Below are 13,005 nucleotides of genomic sequence, written 5' to 3'. Positions count from 1 at the left end.
TAGAGTCCATTAATGTTAAGAGTGAAACTAGATATTAGATTTCCTGCATCCCACTGACTTCAATATTTATTCTTACAATACTATATGGGATATATGTACAGATCTGAGTTATGAAAATCGAGGTTCCTAAAATAATTTTTATGCTGTTCTCTCCTTATTAAGCAAAAGTGTAGCTCTATGATATATGCATTTTTTATTTTAAATAAAGTAAAACTTATTAAAGAAAAAAATGTACACATCACTGTTAATAGAAACATTGAGACGGATAAATGAGAAACTGCTGAGAAAGAGACAAGTAAGTATGAGAAAAGAAGTAAAATATGTTATCAACTAAATATGCATACATATGTATACATATACATAGGTGTATATGCATATGTGTATATACATACAATACGTATATACATACACACATACATTTATATATATATGGTCAGCTGTTCCCATATCTCATGGATGGGTTGATAAAAGTAGAGACATCATGTCACCGGGGCAAACAAAGACCAAAGAGCTAAGTTCTAAAGCACCCACCCTAGCAGTAGGCACAATTTTCTTTCTCAGTGAGTCACACGTCTATTGATGTCATTTGCTATATAGTTAATATATTACATACCCTTTAGGTTACTAGGGTTCTTTGAAGACCTTTTTTGTATAAAAAATAATTTGGAGTTTCCAAGTTTTATGTCATTTTTATTTATTAAATGAATAATTATTTTAAATACAAAATATTTAAATATATATATACATTTTTGATGAGGAAGATTGGCCCTGAGCTAACACCTGTTACGAATCTTCCTCTTTTTGATTGAGGAAGATTGTTGCTGAGCTAACATCTATGTCAATCTTTGTCTATTTTGTATGTGGGACGCTGTCTCAGCATGGGTTGATGAGCACTGTGTAAGTCCACACCCAGGATCTGAACCCATGAACCCTGGGCTGCCAAAGCAGAGCATGAAAACTTAATCATTACACCACCGGACCTGCCCCAAAATATTTAAATATTTAAACCATTAAAATTATATGTTCAGGGGGCCAGCCCCATGGCCAAGCAATTAAGTTCCTGCACTCGGTGGCCCAGGCTTTTGCTGGTTCAGATCCTGGGTGCAGACCTAACACTGCTCACCAAGACATGTTGAGGTGGCATCCCGCATAGCACAACCAGAAGGACCTACAACTAGAATAGACAGCTATGTACTGGGGGGCTTGGGGAGGAGAAGAAGAAGAAGGAAAAAAAAAAAAGAAGATTGGCAACAGATGTTAGCTCAGGTGCCAATCTTTAAAAAGAAAAATTTATGTTCAACAAAATTAAGTTCCAATCATTGATGCATTTCTAGAATGTTTATTCTTGTAAATTTATGATTCCAAATTTATAAGTTAGTTTTTCTTCTTAAACAATCTTCATAATTTTTTTTAAAAACTTAAATGTTATCTTTCAGATAAATTTTTTCAAATCACCTTTGGTCTCTCTGTAGTGTAGCAATTTAAATTATACTTCTACTATATTTTGTTACCTTTAAGAGCTTTGATTACTGTTAGATTGAGTCAATTAATAAATCATAATTGGATGTCTGGTAAAGTCTAAGATAGAGATTATAAAACACTGGAACGTGAAAAATGGTGAATATGGCCATCAGTTAATAGGCTGAAAAGAAAATATCTACTTCTGTATATATTTACTTTTTTTTAAGATTTTATTTTTTTCCTTTTTCTCCCCAAAGCCCCCCCGGTACACAGCTGTATATTCTTAGTTGTGGTTCCCTGTAGTTGTGGCATGTGGGATGTGGCCTCAGTGTGGCTTCATGAGCAGTGCTGTGTCCACACCCAGGATTCGAACCGACGAAACACTGGGCCACCTGCAGCGGAGCGTGGGAACCTAACCACTCGGCCACAGGGCCAGTTCTGTATATATTTGAGCTGAATTATTGTACATGCTTCTTTTTGAAAAAACGTAAGAGTTGTATATAGTAGTGCTAGATGACTCATAAAAGAGAGAAAGACTAGTGATGCCTCTATTTCAAATAATTACAAGGATGATATCTGTAGCAGATGCTTTTGTGAAATCCACATCACATTCTCAAGAGAAGCAGAAGTTCCGAGAGCCTGCTGCACGTGGCCACAAGTACACCCCAGAGCACTGAAAAGTTATTGTCCCTGAGGACAACCCTAGAGCAATGGGACGGAAGTAGTGGATGCATGTTCCCACCTCCAGTCCTGTGACACAGCATTCTGGGAGGCGTTCTACGTGTTTCCTTATTGCCTACAGCAATGACCTTGATAAAATATCCCTACTTGGCTTTCCCTGCTTCCCTCTCGGATGCTCCCCACTCCCTTGGGCTTCTTTCCTAAGATCTCCTCTGAAATAACCTATAGGTACCCAAGTCCTTGTGTTGGGCTCTGGTAGTATACAAAAATAGGAAAATAATAATTTGGGATTTTTTGATCTTAAAAAGAAGTATCAATCTATTAGTTTATAGAATGTATTTATGAAAAACAAAGATGTGCACTTTACTATGATACTATAGATTGCTTATACCACCAAATTTCTTGTCAATGTTTGTATTTTTGCTGTGATCTTGAAACCATGTTTAATAAGCATTTCTGATTTTACAAAGAGTAAGCTGGAATCTCTAACAATGTGCTACTTATCATTGTGTTTATTTAAAATAATGCTTATAATGATCCTTATCCTCAGTCATTCTTATCTGATGTTCATATGTTGTGTATGCTGCTTTTGATATGAATCACTTTACATTCAGGACCTAGATTCATAATGAGAAAACTGCTAAATAGCTTTTACACTTGGACTACCTGTGTGGGCTTTGTGAGAAGGCCACCGGGTCACACTAAATATTTTCTGTTCCATCTTATACAAAAAGCGATGCTCAACATAATTGGGTATGTCAGGCACTACCCAGATAGATAATTAGCTCAACATTATTCTGAGAGCTATTTTGTTTACCAGGCACATAATGTGAAAAACTGTCTCTTCACTAAAAGAAAAGCTCAACCTTCCTTGATTTAGAATATATAATGAATGTTATTAGGGGCCAGTCCAGTGGCATAGTGGTTGAGTTCATACACTCCATTTCAGTAGCCTGGAGTTCACAGGTTTGGATCCCTGGCGTGGACCTACACACCACTCATCAAGCCATGCTGTAGTGGTGTCCTACATACAAAATAGAGGACAATTGTCACAGATGTTAGCTCAGCGACAATTTTCCTCAAGCTAAAAGAGGAATATTGGCAACAGATAGCCCAGGGCCAATCTTCCTCACCAAAAAAAAAAAAAGAAAATATTATTATTAAGAATATATGTATATTTTAGATTGGATAGGAGCACAATCATGTCTTTGTACAAAGTCCTCTACACAGGACTTTTGCATAGTCTTTTTATATCAAATATGCTTTTGTACAATATGTGTCAACAATTGATTCCATATAAGTAAAGATATAGATGATATAGATACAGGGGGATAGCAACATAACTTCCAACTTAAAATGCCTTTACATTTGTATAAGTGAGACTGGTCAAAAAATTCCTATAACTTAATGATTCTATATCAGAAAAACTCTAAACAAATGTATTTGGTCAAATCCACGCTTTAGGAGCAGACTTTTGGCCATAAGGAAAGGCCATGAAAACAAAACTGACACTTAGACCCTGTGGCTATTAATGAAAAAGCATGGTCTATGACTTACGGAATCCCAGATTACCGGTAGTGATGCATGTTACCTTATGGTAGCCTAGAACATTGACGAGCATGGGGATCTCAAAGAAAGAGCATGTTCTCACATTAGAGGTACTTCAGATGAAATCTGTTAGAAGTGAACGGATGGTTCTTGTTCCTGATCATTGTTTCACAGGAAGGAAAAGTTACTTTGTCCCAGAGAGAAGCCAAAATTATAAGGCCTACTCCTGTCCTGGTTCAGGTCCCCCAAATAAATGAACCTTGAGAATTTTCTTCAAGTCTCACTCTCTAGCAAAGTTCAAAAAAGAATCACTCTTCCTTATTAACAAATTTTACTTTGGTAAATCAGACTTTTAATTATTAACATGCTAGAAATATATCTTTTATTAGTATGACAAGATCTCTACTAAGCAAAGGAATATCCTCCACATGAACTGATAATTATAATAAAATAATTTGAGCCCATAAAAGTATACTCCTTGAAAACAGATTATGGTCTCTAAATAGCATGTGTTGTTAAAATTTGAAAGGCTCCTTGACGAAATAGCTTTTGTTGGCTGTGGAATAGGGTATCTACAAGATGAGCCTGGAACATCTTGTGACAGCAGATAGGAAGGAATCTTTCAAAGATAACAAGAGTCAAATCAGGAGGTCTTGGGCAAACTTGAAGAAGCTATCACTGAGGAGAAAATTTCCCACAAATGTCACAATTTGAACATTAATAAAAATAATAATTGAAATGAATAAATACTTACAGGTCATTATAATACAAATAGAGCACAGTTTAAATCATGAGATCAGTGAAGTCCGATCTGAATTGACTGAGTCAATTCACACTTATTATCTAAACTGCACATTCTTTAGCATTATTGAAAGCAAGTCTTGGTCTTTTTGTATGAATGTCCTTAAGGTAGTCTTGAAATCTTACATTTTGCATTTGTCGTTTATGTTTTTTATGAGTAACCATTGTGGCCAATATATCTTGCCTCTGAGCTGAGCATTATCTTTTAGCATCCCGCATTCTAGAGGCCATGGTCTCTCTCTGAGATGAGTACTCTGATCTGAAGATGAGGCAATAAATAGAGGGACTAGCCACAATCTGTCACTTTTACATTTTCTCACTCTCAAAGAAAATAAGATGGGGGAGTCTAATCTGAGGAATCTGAGATGAACAGATTAATAAAATAATAAAGTTCACAAGTCACTTTACCTCCTATTATCCATATATAGACAAATATTCATAATTACAATAACAAATAATTAACTTCAGAAAATAAATATTCCATTTTCTTTCCCAAGTTGCTGTGACTGTGGATGTGTTTTTAAGCATTCCTACAGCTACTTGTGTTTTATCTATTATCTATTCTCCTGACATACCTTGGGAAAATAAAAGCTCCTCAAAAAGGAAATGAAATTATACTGAAACACTGCTAGAGAAAATGCTTTTAAATGTATTAAAATGTAATCACATTTGACTAAGTCTCTAGAAAATCTAAAAGTAGATACTTCAAAGAGAAAGTACATTTGAAATAAAAATTTATCAAAATCTCCAAATGTCTTTTCCCCCTACCATTTGTCACTACATTTGGATTGTCAAAAACATTCAAAAATTTTAAAGAAATTAGATAAAATGGATATGCCCTTGTCTTTCTGTTGGGGACTAGCGATTACCATCCCCAATTTAGTTTATTCCTTTTCTTTTTTTTTGCCTTAATACAACCATTAATCCTGTTTTTCATAATACTTCCTGAATTTTTGAGGAAGGAAACTTTCTCAACACACTACACATGCTCTGCTGGTAAAAGTCATTTTACTATCAGGATACGGAAGTGCAGCAACAAATAATATAGGCTAGCAAATGACCAGTAACAGAATTCCACACACACCCTCTGCCAGTCACACGTTTAGAAAGATGAATATATTCGACAAGGCAGGGTAATCCAAACCAATTCTGGGAATCTTGTTTGTTAGTCAAGTTTATTATTTCCAACCCCTAATCCCACTCCTGGACCACCTGATGCCTCAGAGAGAACAGGCGTTCGTGATATTTGGCCACCAAAAAATTATCAGATTCACCAAAGGCCTAAAGTTCTTGCAAGCCAGATGTTGAGCGGGAGAATGGAGCCAATTCAGAGGAAAGAAAGCTGAGAGATGTTGGTATCACAATTTGGGTCCTAAGTCAAGCTATGCTTGAGGCCAGAAGCCCCCGGTATCTCAGAGATCATGGTCTCTTAGTGAGATCACACGCTTCCCTTGCTGCTGGGGCTGTGAAGGTGTTATGGGGTGAATTGTGCCCCACCCCCATCCCCAGTTCCCATGTAGAAGTCCTAACCCCTAGTAACTCAGAATGTGACCTTGTGTGTAGTAAGGTCTTTACAGAGGTAACGAAGTTAAAGTGAGATCGCCAGAGTGGGCCCTAATCCAATATGACTGGTGTCCTCATAAGAAGAGAAAATTTTGTACACAGACACACAGAGAGGGAAGATGATGCAAAGAGACACAGGGAGAATCCAACCATCCACAAGCCGAGGAAAGAGACCTGAAACAGACCCTTCTCTCACAGCCCTCAGAAGGAACCAACCCTGCCAACACCTTAATTTTGGATTTCTAACCTCCAAAACTGTAAGACAATACATTTCTGTCATTTAAGCCACCCACTCTGTGGTATTTTGTTACAGTAGCCCTGGAAAACTAATACAGAGGGAAAAAGTCAAAATCTGTCATCTACATGTGTTACACCCTCATTAAGCGTACCATATTTTTATTCTGAGGAATCAAAAACATTTACAAATTACGCACGCCTTCCTCACCACTATGGAGAGACAAAATCCTTGCCACCCGAGCTTCAGCGTCTAGTTTTTCTTAAGCCTTCATTTTGTGGCATGATTGATTCAGGTATTGCCCACATGCTTGAACTCAATCTCACTCTCCTATCCCTGGAGGTCAAGCTGATGTCTCACGGCCCAAAGCTCTAATCACATGGTTGGTCTTTCTGTCATGGCCAGCTCCCACCTTGAGTCATCTCTGTTAGCATCTAACTGTCAGTTGTGATTCAACAGGGCCCGAATGAACAGCAAAGACACTCCTATTACTTATGAAATGCCAAGGGTTTAGAGGTTATCTACCAAAAACATGGAAAAAAGAAGCCAGATCTGGGTAAGTTAATTCTTCACTCGACAGGTAGATAGTATTATTGCCCCTGCAGTTGTAGTCTAAGTAGAGTTATTTGAGAAAGTGACAAAGGATTTCAGATTCTGTAAGATGATGGACACTGGGAGATGAATGAAAATCCCATCTGCGCTTCATGGCTTCTTACTGCTAATTCCTAGGTTTTTCTACTGTCTTTGATTTTACTCTCTGTCACTAATCATTAAACATTGAGACCTAGCCACTTTTCCCAATCAGGAAGCCAGAGAATAGGTAGGGCCTCATTAACTTTCTTGCAGCCCGGAGCTTTAGTGAAGATGACTGCCATCTGGAGTACTATGATGTTCCTCTAAGTATCACCAGTGAAAGTATAGGAGATTAAAACAAGTGTAGACATGGAGGGGGAGGACTGAAGATTACAGAGATGACCTTAATACTTACATATTTTCTATTTTCTGATCCCTGTGATACCCACTGCCCATGGTTTCTCACTGCCCTCCTCTTTCCTCATTACATTCTCCTCTTCATGTCAATTGACTGTTAAATTCTTTAATCTATTATGCTATATATACTTCCACTATGATGCCATTTTCCTGAGGCCAGGGGTTTATTTTCAGAAAGCATTCATCTAATTTTAGATCTAACAGAATTGATTGGTATAATAAATCCATTATATATGGTTCTGGAAAAATCACAGAAAAGTCACAAATCACACTTATAGTTCTTTTCTGCCAATTTATTGGTGAGGGCGTGGATGAGTCAATGAAAGTGAGTCAGGAAGCATGAAGAAGTCAGCTAAAATTAAGGCAGTAGTTTGGGTCCTCTTTTTCAGTTGCCTTGGGAATTTAACATACACATGTCACTTCTCATCCTTAATATATAATGAAATTTCTCATCTAGGCCTCATTAATGCATGAAATTTTTATTTAACACCAACTGTATGCTTACGAAACAACAAACCACACCTCACTAAAGATCAGTGTGTATACACCATGGGCCTTGGCCAAGAAAGGGCTGATGGTCTCAGTTGTGCATCTTCTTCTCTCTAGAATTTCCCCTCGTCTCTCTTCTCTTTATTTCTATGCATTTATTCAGACTACCAAGAGTCTTCATTGTCTGTTTTTCAGCTTTCGTAAGCTCAGATATATTAAATTACCAAGAGCTTAATATTCTCCAACTCCTCAGATATTTGGATTTAAAGGAGAATGCAAATTTCAGGTATTTGTGAAAGAAAATTTTGAGCAGGCCCTTCCATTGATGGTTTTCAAATTACAGCGTATAGAAAGTCCCTCAAAATGTAAGGTAAACTTGATCAACTGAATCACATGGGAAATGGATATAACTTTCAAAACATATATAGTTAACAGTAATAATAGTCTTCATTTTTAGCCATTCTTAAGTAATCTTGTGTTTGGGAGGTAGGGAAGTGTGTGAGAAGTTCTAAATTCTGAGAACTCAGTAGAAGATGGTTTAGCCCAAATATAGAAGAAAAAGGAAAAAGTACAATGAAATCCTCACATTTCTTGATCTTGTGGATTTGGCCCAATCTTGGTTCAAGCTGAGCAGATGTCATGATGAAAGACTAATTTCATATTTTCTTCAAAGTTATAGCAATTCTATTTAAACAATTATAGATATTTTAATAAACCACTTTAGTTTGTATAATAAGGATTTAAAAGTCTCCATATGAACTTATAAACATTATTCAATAAAATACTGTAGCTCTTTAATTCCATTTCAGAGCTAATCTACTAACTTACAGCAAATAAAACATATATCTCACTAGTAATTTATCTTGCTTCTTGGTTAGTTCCCTTGCAGTTTGTATAACAAGTAAATAAATGTTAAGCTGTAGGAGGAGGAAAATGGACATGTATCCATGGAAATAAGATATGCCCAAGATACATGTTTTCAAATCATATTGGAATTTATATTTTTCATTTTATATAAACTCAAAATCATCATCATATGCCTTTGTTCACTTGCTTTTCTGAAGCTTATAAAATGTGAAAATAAATGCAATGTCAAAAGTAAAATGTGTTCGCCATTATTGTATAATAACCTTGAACATTTTTTGAATTCTAGAGGAAGAAATATAAACCAGAAAAAAAATCTTGGTAACTATGTCGGAGTAGAGTTGTCTTATTATTCTGTATTCAGGTATAATTCTTACTCAGAGTACATATTTGCATATATATCGTTGCATATAATATTGTTATTGTTCTGCCACCTAACATACCTTACATATTAAATATTTGTTTTATTTCTTTCTTTGTCAATTGTTGTGTTGTGACAAACAATAGATTCATGTGTTTTGAATCATGAATTCATTTTTTATCTTCATCTCTAATCTAAAATACATCCCTGCTTTTCTAGGCAGGCAGCTCCTTCCAGACAGGATACCTCACTGCTTAACTCATACCTCCATTACAATACTTAATTCATTCTATTTTAATTTTCTTTGCATTTGCTTTCTGGACTATTAGTAGCAACATGACAGCGTGGAGTGGAGTAAATGAGCGTAAAGGAAATAGATGATTTTGGGGTCCGAGTGACTGGATAAGTTCTGGTTCTGATACCAGCTTTGTGACCTAGGACATGTTTCTTAACATTATTGTTGTTCAGAATTCCAGATATAAAATTGAGAATACTAAGAGCAAGGCTTTTGCAAAAGCATATTTGTTAATGTTAAGCATAATATTTGTAAAACATTGGAATATTTTTATTTTTATCCAATTAATGATAGCTTCTATTATGAATATAATGACAGAAATTCTTCTTGATAGTCTTTAATTTAGCTTAATTATCTAGCAAAGAAACTGACAAATAGAAGGTAGTCATTAGATTTTCATTAAGCTAAATTGAGCTATCTGAGTTTTGGCGGGGATCAATACAGTGGCTACTATTCAATCAATCCATTTCCTCCTACTGTTAACAGACCCTCAGTCCTCAACCCTTGAGCCCCAGGGGTGATCATCTGACACATTATAGCACCCCAGGATCCTGGCCCCAGTAGTTGGCCCTGAGATGGGCTCATGATCCAAACAAGCTTAGAGCCTTTTCCTGTGGTTTTACGCAATGGAATTTGGGGCTGAAGTGTGGATCTCTCCTCTTGAGTTTCTAAACTTGATTTATGTAAACTTAATGTTCCCTCTAGCAAGGACAGTTTGCTTATGAAATTCATGAATGCAGGCTAAATACAAAGACGAAAAAGTGAAAAATGACTTGAGTTTTGTGCCTGAAAGTTGTGTATGTAGAGGGGTCAGGGGTGAGAAAATAAGACAGAGAGAGAGAGAGAAAGAAATGGTAACATAGGTATTTGAGTGTCTAGATCTCGTCATCTTTAATTCTCTTAGTGCTTGGACATTGTTCCTGGCAATTTAAAGATTCCCTAAGAATAGTTGTAGGAAAGAATGAACATTTTCAAATTGAGGAAAGATGACTTTTTACTTTGATTATTTTTAAAACCTTGAATGCATCTAAGTTGTCTATGACGGTAGGGCAATATATTTCTGAAAGGTCTTTATTTGGGAATAAAATAGATAAGATATAGGCCATAGTCTGTTTCACATATTTATAAATGATTTTCTACACCCTTTATTTCACAGTGGTCATAGCATTAAAAATACATGAAGAATTTGATGCTTAATTCTTTCTAATAAGTTTCTGAATTTAAAGTAGGCAAAATTTCATGAGGCATATGAATGAAAACGTTATTTAAAGCAAAAATCTCATATTGGCCACCATCTTCATTATATTTATTAACAGTGAAAAGAAAAAGTATGTTACTTGACGTTTCCTGTTATATATCAAAAGAGATTTCAACTTACATCAATTATTTTTCTAATATTTTTTAAGGGATTTGACATCTACTTTATTTTGCAGTTATTTTAATTTTTCTATTTATTCAGCATTGATCTTAGTGTTTTAAAGAATTCTGCACCTGGCAAAAGAAAAGTTTGGCAACCATACAACCACATTCTCTTTCTCCCTCTCTCTCTCACATATACATACACACTTCATCTATCTACCTACCTACCTACCTACCTATTTATTTGTAGTATCCAAATATCATAAAAGTACTACACATATCAGCAGACCACTGAAAATTGATTCCTGAGACTGGTAAGACATAAATTGAAAGGTATTTGTTAATTTCCATATTCTAAATATTAAATCTGAAATTACCCAGGGTATACAATAAGATTTATTTTTACTTGTTCCATTCCAAAATTCAAAACTCAAATGGTAACATAGTGCCTGTAATTTCAAGTCTAGACTGACTAATTTTCCATCAATAACTACCTCATCTTCCATTCATGACTGTCTCCCACCACACACGCAATTTCAGTATGTTCTTATACGACTCCCGAGGTTGGCATTTTGTTACTATGCAAACAAATTTTATTAACCTTCCCTGACTAGCAACAGCAACAACAACAGTAATAAAAATAGCAAACACTTTTATAAGACTTAACACATTCTGGGCACTGATCTTAGCACTTATATACAGTAACTCATTGAATGCATCCCACAAGAACTCATATGAGGTAAGTTCTTCATTATTATCAGTCCCATTCCACAGATGAGAAAATCAGGGCACAGAGAGGTTTAGTAGCTTGTCTAGAGTCACACATCTAGAGAGTAGACAGGTCAGAAGTCACACCCAGGCAGTCAGTCTCCAGATCTGAGCTCTTAACCCTACACAGACTGCATCTGACTTCAGTCCACACCGATTCCACTTTGCGACATAACTCAGTTCATTAGCAACATTTATATATTTCTTAAATGCATTTTTTTATTTTTTCTATTTTTATGGTTAATTTTTATATTATCATCTAATCTATACTTTGCTGGCACATTTCATATATTTTTCCTCATCTTTACAGTTTCTCTATTTAGGCATAGTAATTCCATTTTGTAGATGTAAGAAAATTCTCTGTGTTGACTCTCATTCCAGTACAATTGATCCCACACAATTGTTTTTTAAATACAAGTCAGATAACACTTTTAAATCCTTTGACGTCTTAACATTCCATTTAGAATAAAATCCAACATGGTTTAGTATGGCCTATATTGTTCTACTTCATCTGGTCTCCATCTCTCCCATTAAACTCATCCAGCATCACTCCCATCCTCTCTCCATCTTCTTTTCTCAACTCCCTGTCCAACAACTCACCTCGCTGCACTTAAGGCTGAGCCAGTCGAATCCTTCTCCTTCTAAAATCTTTGTTCTGTTTATCATGTCTTTGCCTGGATTCTCTTCTCTGTGTTCCTTGTACTCTTGGCTCCTTTTCATGCTTCAGCTCTAAATAATCTAGTGGTTTTCAATTCGTAGTCCCCAGACCACCAGCATCGGCATCACCTGAGACTAACAAGTAGCTTCTGAGGCCCCCACTCAGGTCCACTAATTAAGGAAATCTGGTGTGGGGCCCAGGCGCCTCTGTGTTTTCAAGCCCTCCAAGTGGTTCTGTTGTATGTTGAGACCTGTGAACCACTAAATGCAATTTTACCCGTCATCCTCTACCACTTGACCACGTTTAATTTTTCCAAGGCCCTGCTAACTATCAAAATGATGTTATTATTGTGTTTGTTCTTTTCAGCTGTCCGTTGTCTAGAGCCGCTCTCTAGCTCTAGATTTAAATCTCTCGTTCCTTTAAAGCAGGGGCTTTGCCTTTCCGGTTGCCACAGCAAGTGGATGGTTTATTTTGAGGAGTGATCCCAGGGAGCAGGAGTGCATCCCAGATCCAGAGAGAGCCAATTAAAGGGTACATGATTGAGCTGCTTCCCGCTGTGGGCAATTGAGGCTCAGTCCTGCTGGGAACTCTTTGAAGAATCATGTTGGATGATCCTCAGAATTATCCATCTGAAACCCAGAAGAGGGGGATATTTATGCACCAGTCCTTTCCCCTGTTGGACCAGGGCTATCCCAGGGTATATTAATTCCCTCGTACTTCCAGGTCTCTTCGTGAGTTAGAAGAGCTGTGCACAATCCAACAAACACCACAGAAGCTAGGGAAGGAAGTATAAGACATTAACACAGTAAGGTGACCTGCTATCAGGTAATAACAGCATACAGTTGATGGCCACAGCAATGCCTGGAGCAAATGAATGGGCTGAGAGGATGCGAGGCATGGTAAGAGAGATGTCTGACATACGTTAAAACTGT

The sequence above is a fragment of the Equus caballus genome, chromosome 12, assembly GCF_041296265.1.
Source record: "Equus caballus isolate H_3958 breed thoroughbred chromosome 12, TB-T2T, whole genome shotgun sequence".
NCBI lineage: Eukaryota > Metazoa > Chordata > Mammalia > Perissodactyla > Equidae > Equus > Equus caballus.
This window is presented reverse-complemented; position numbering follows the sequence as displayed.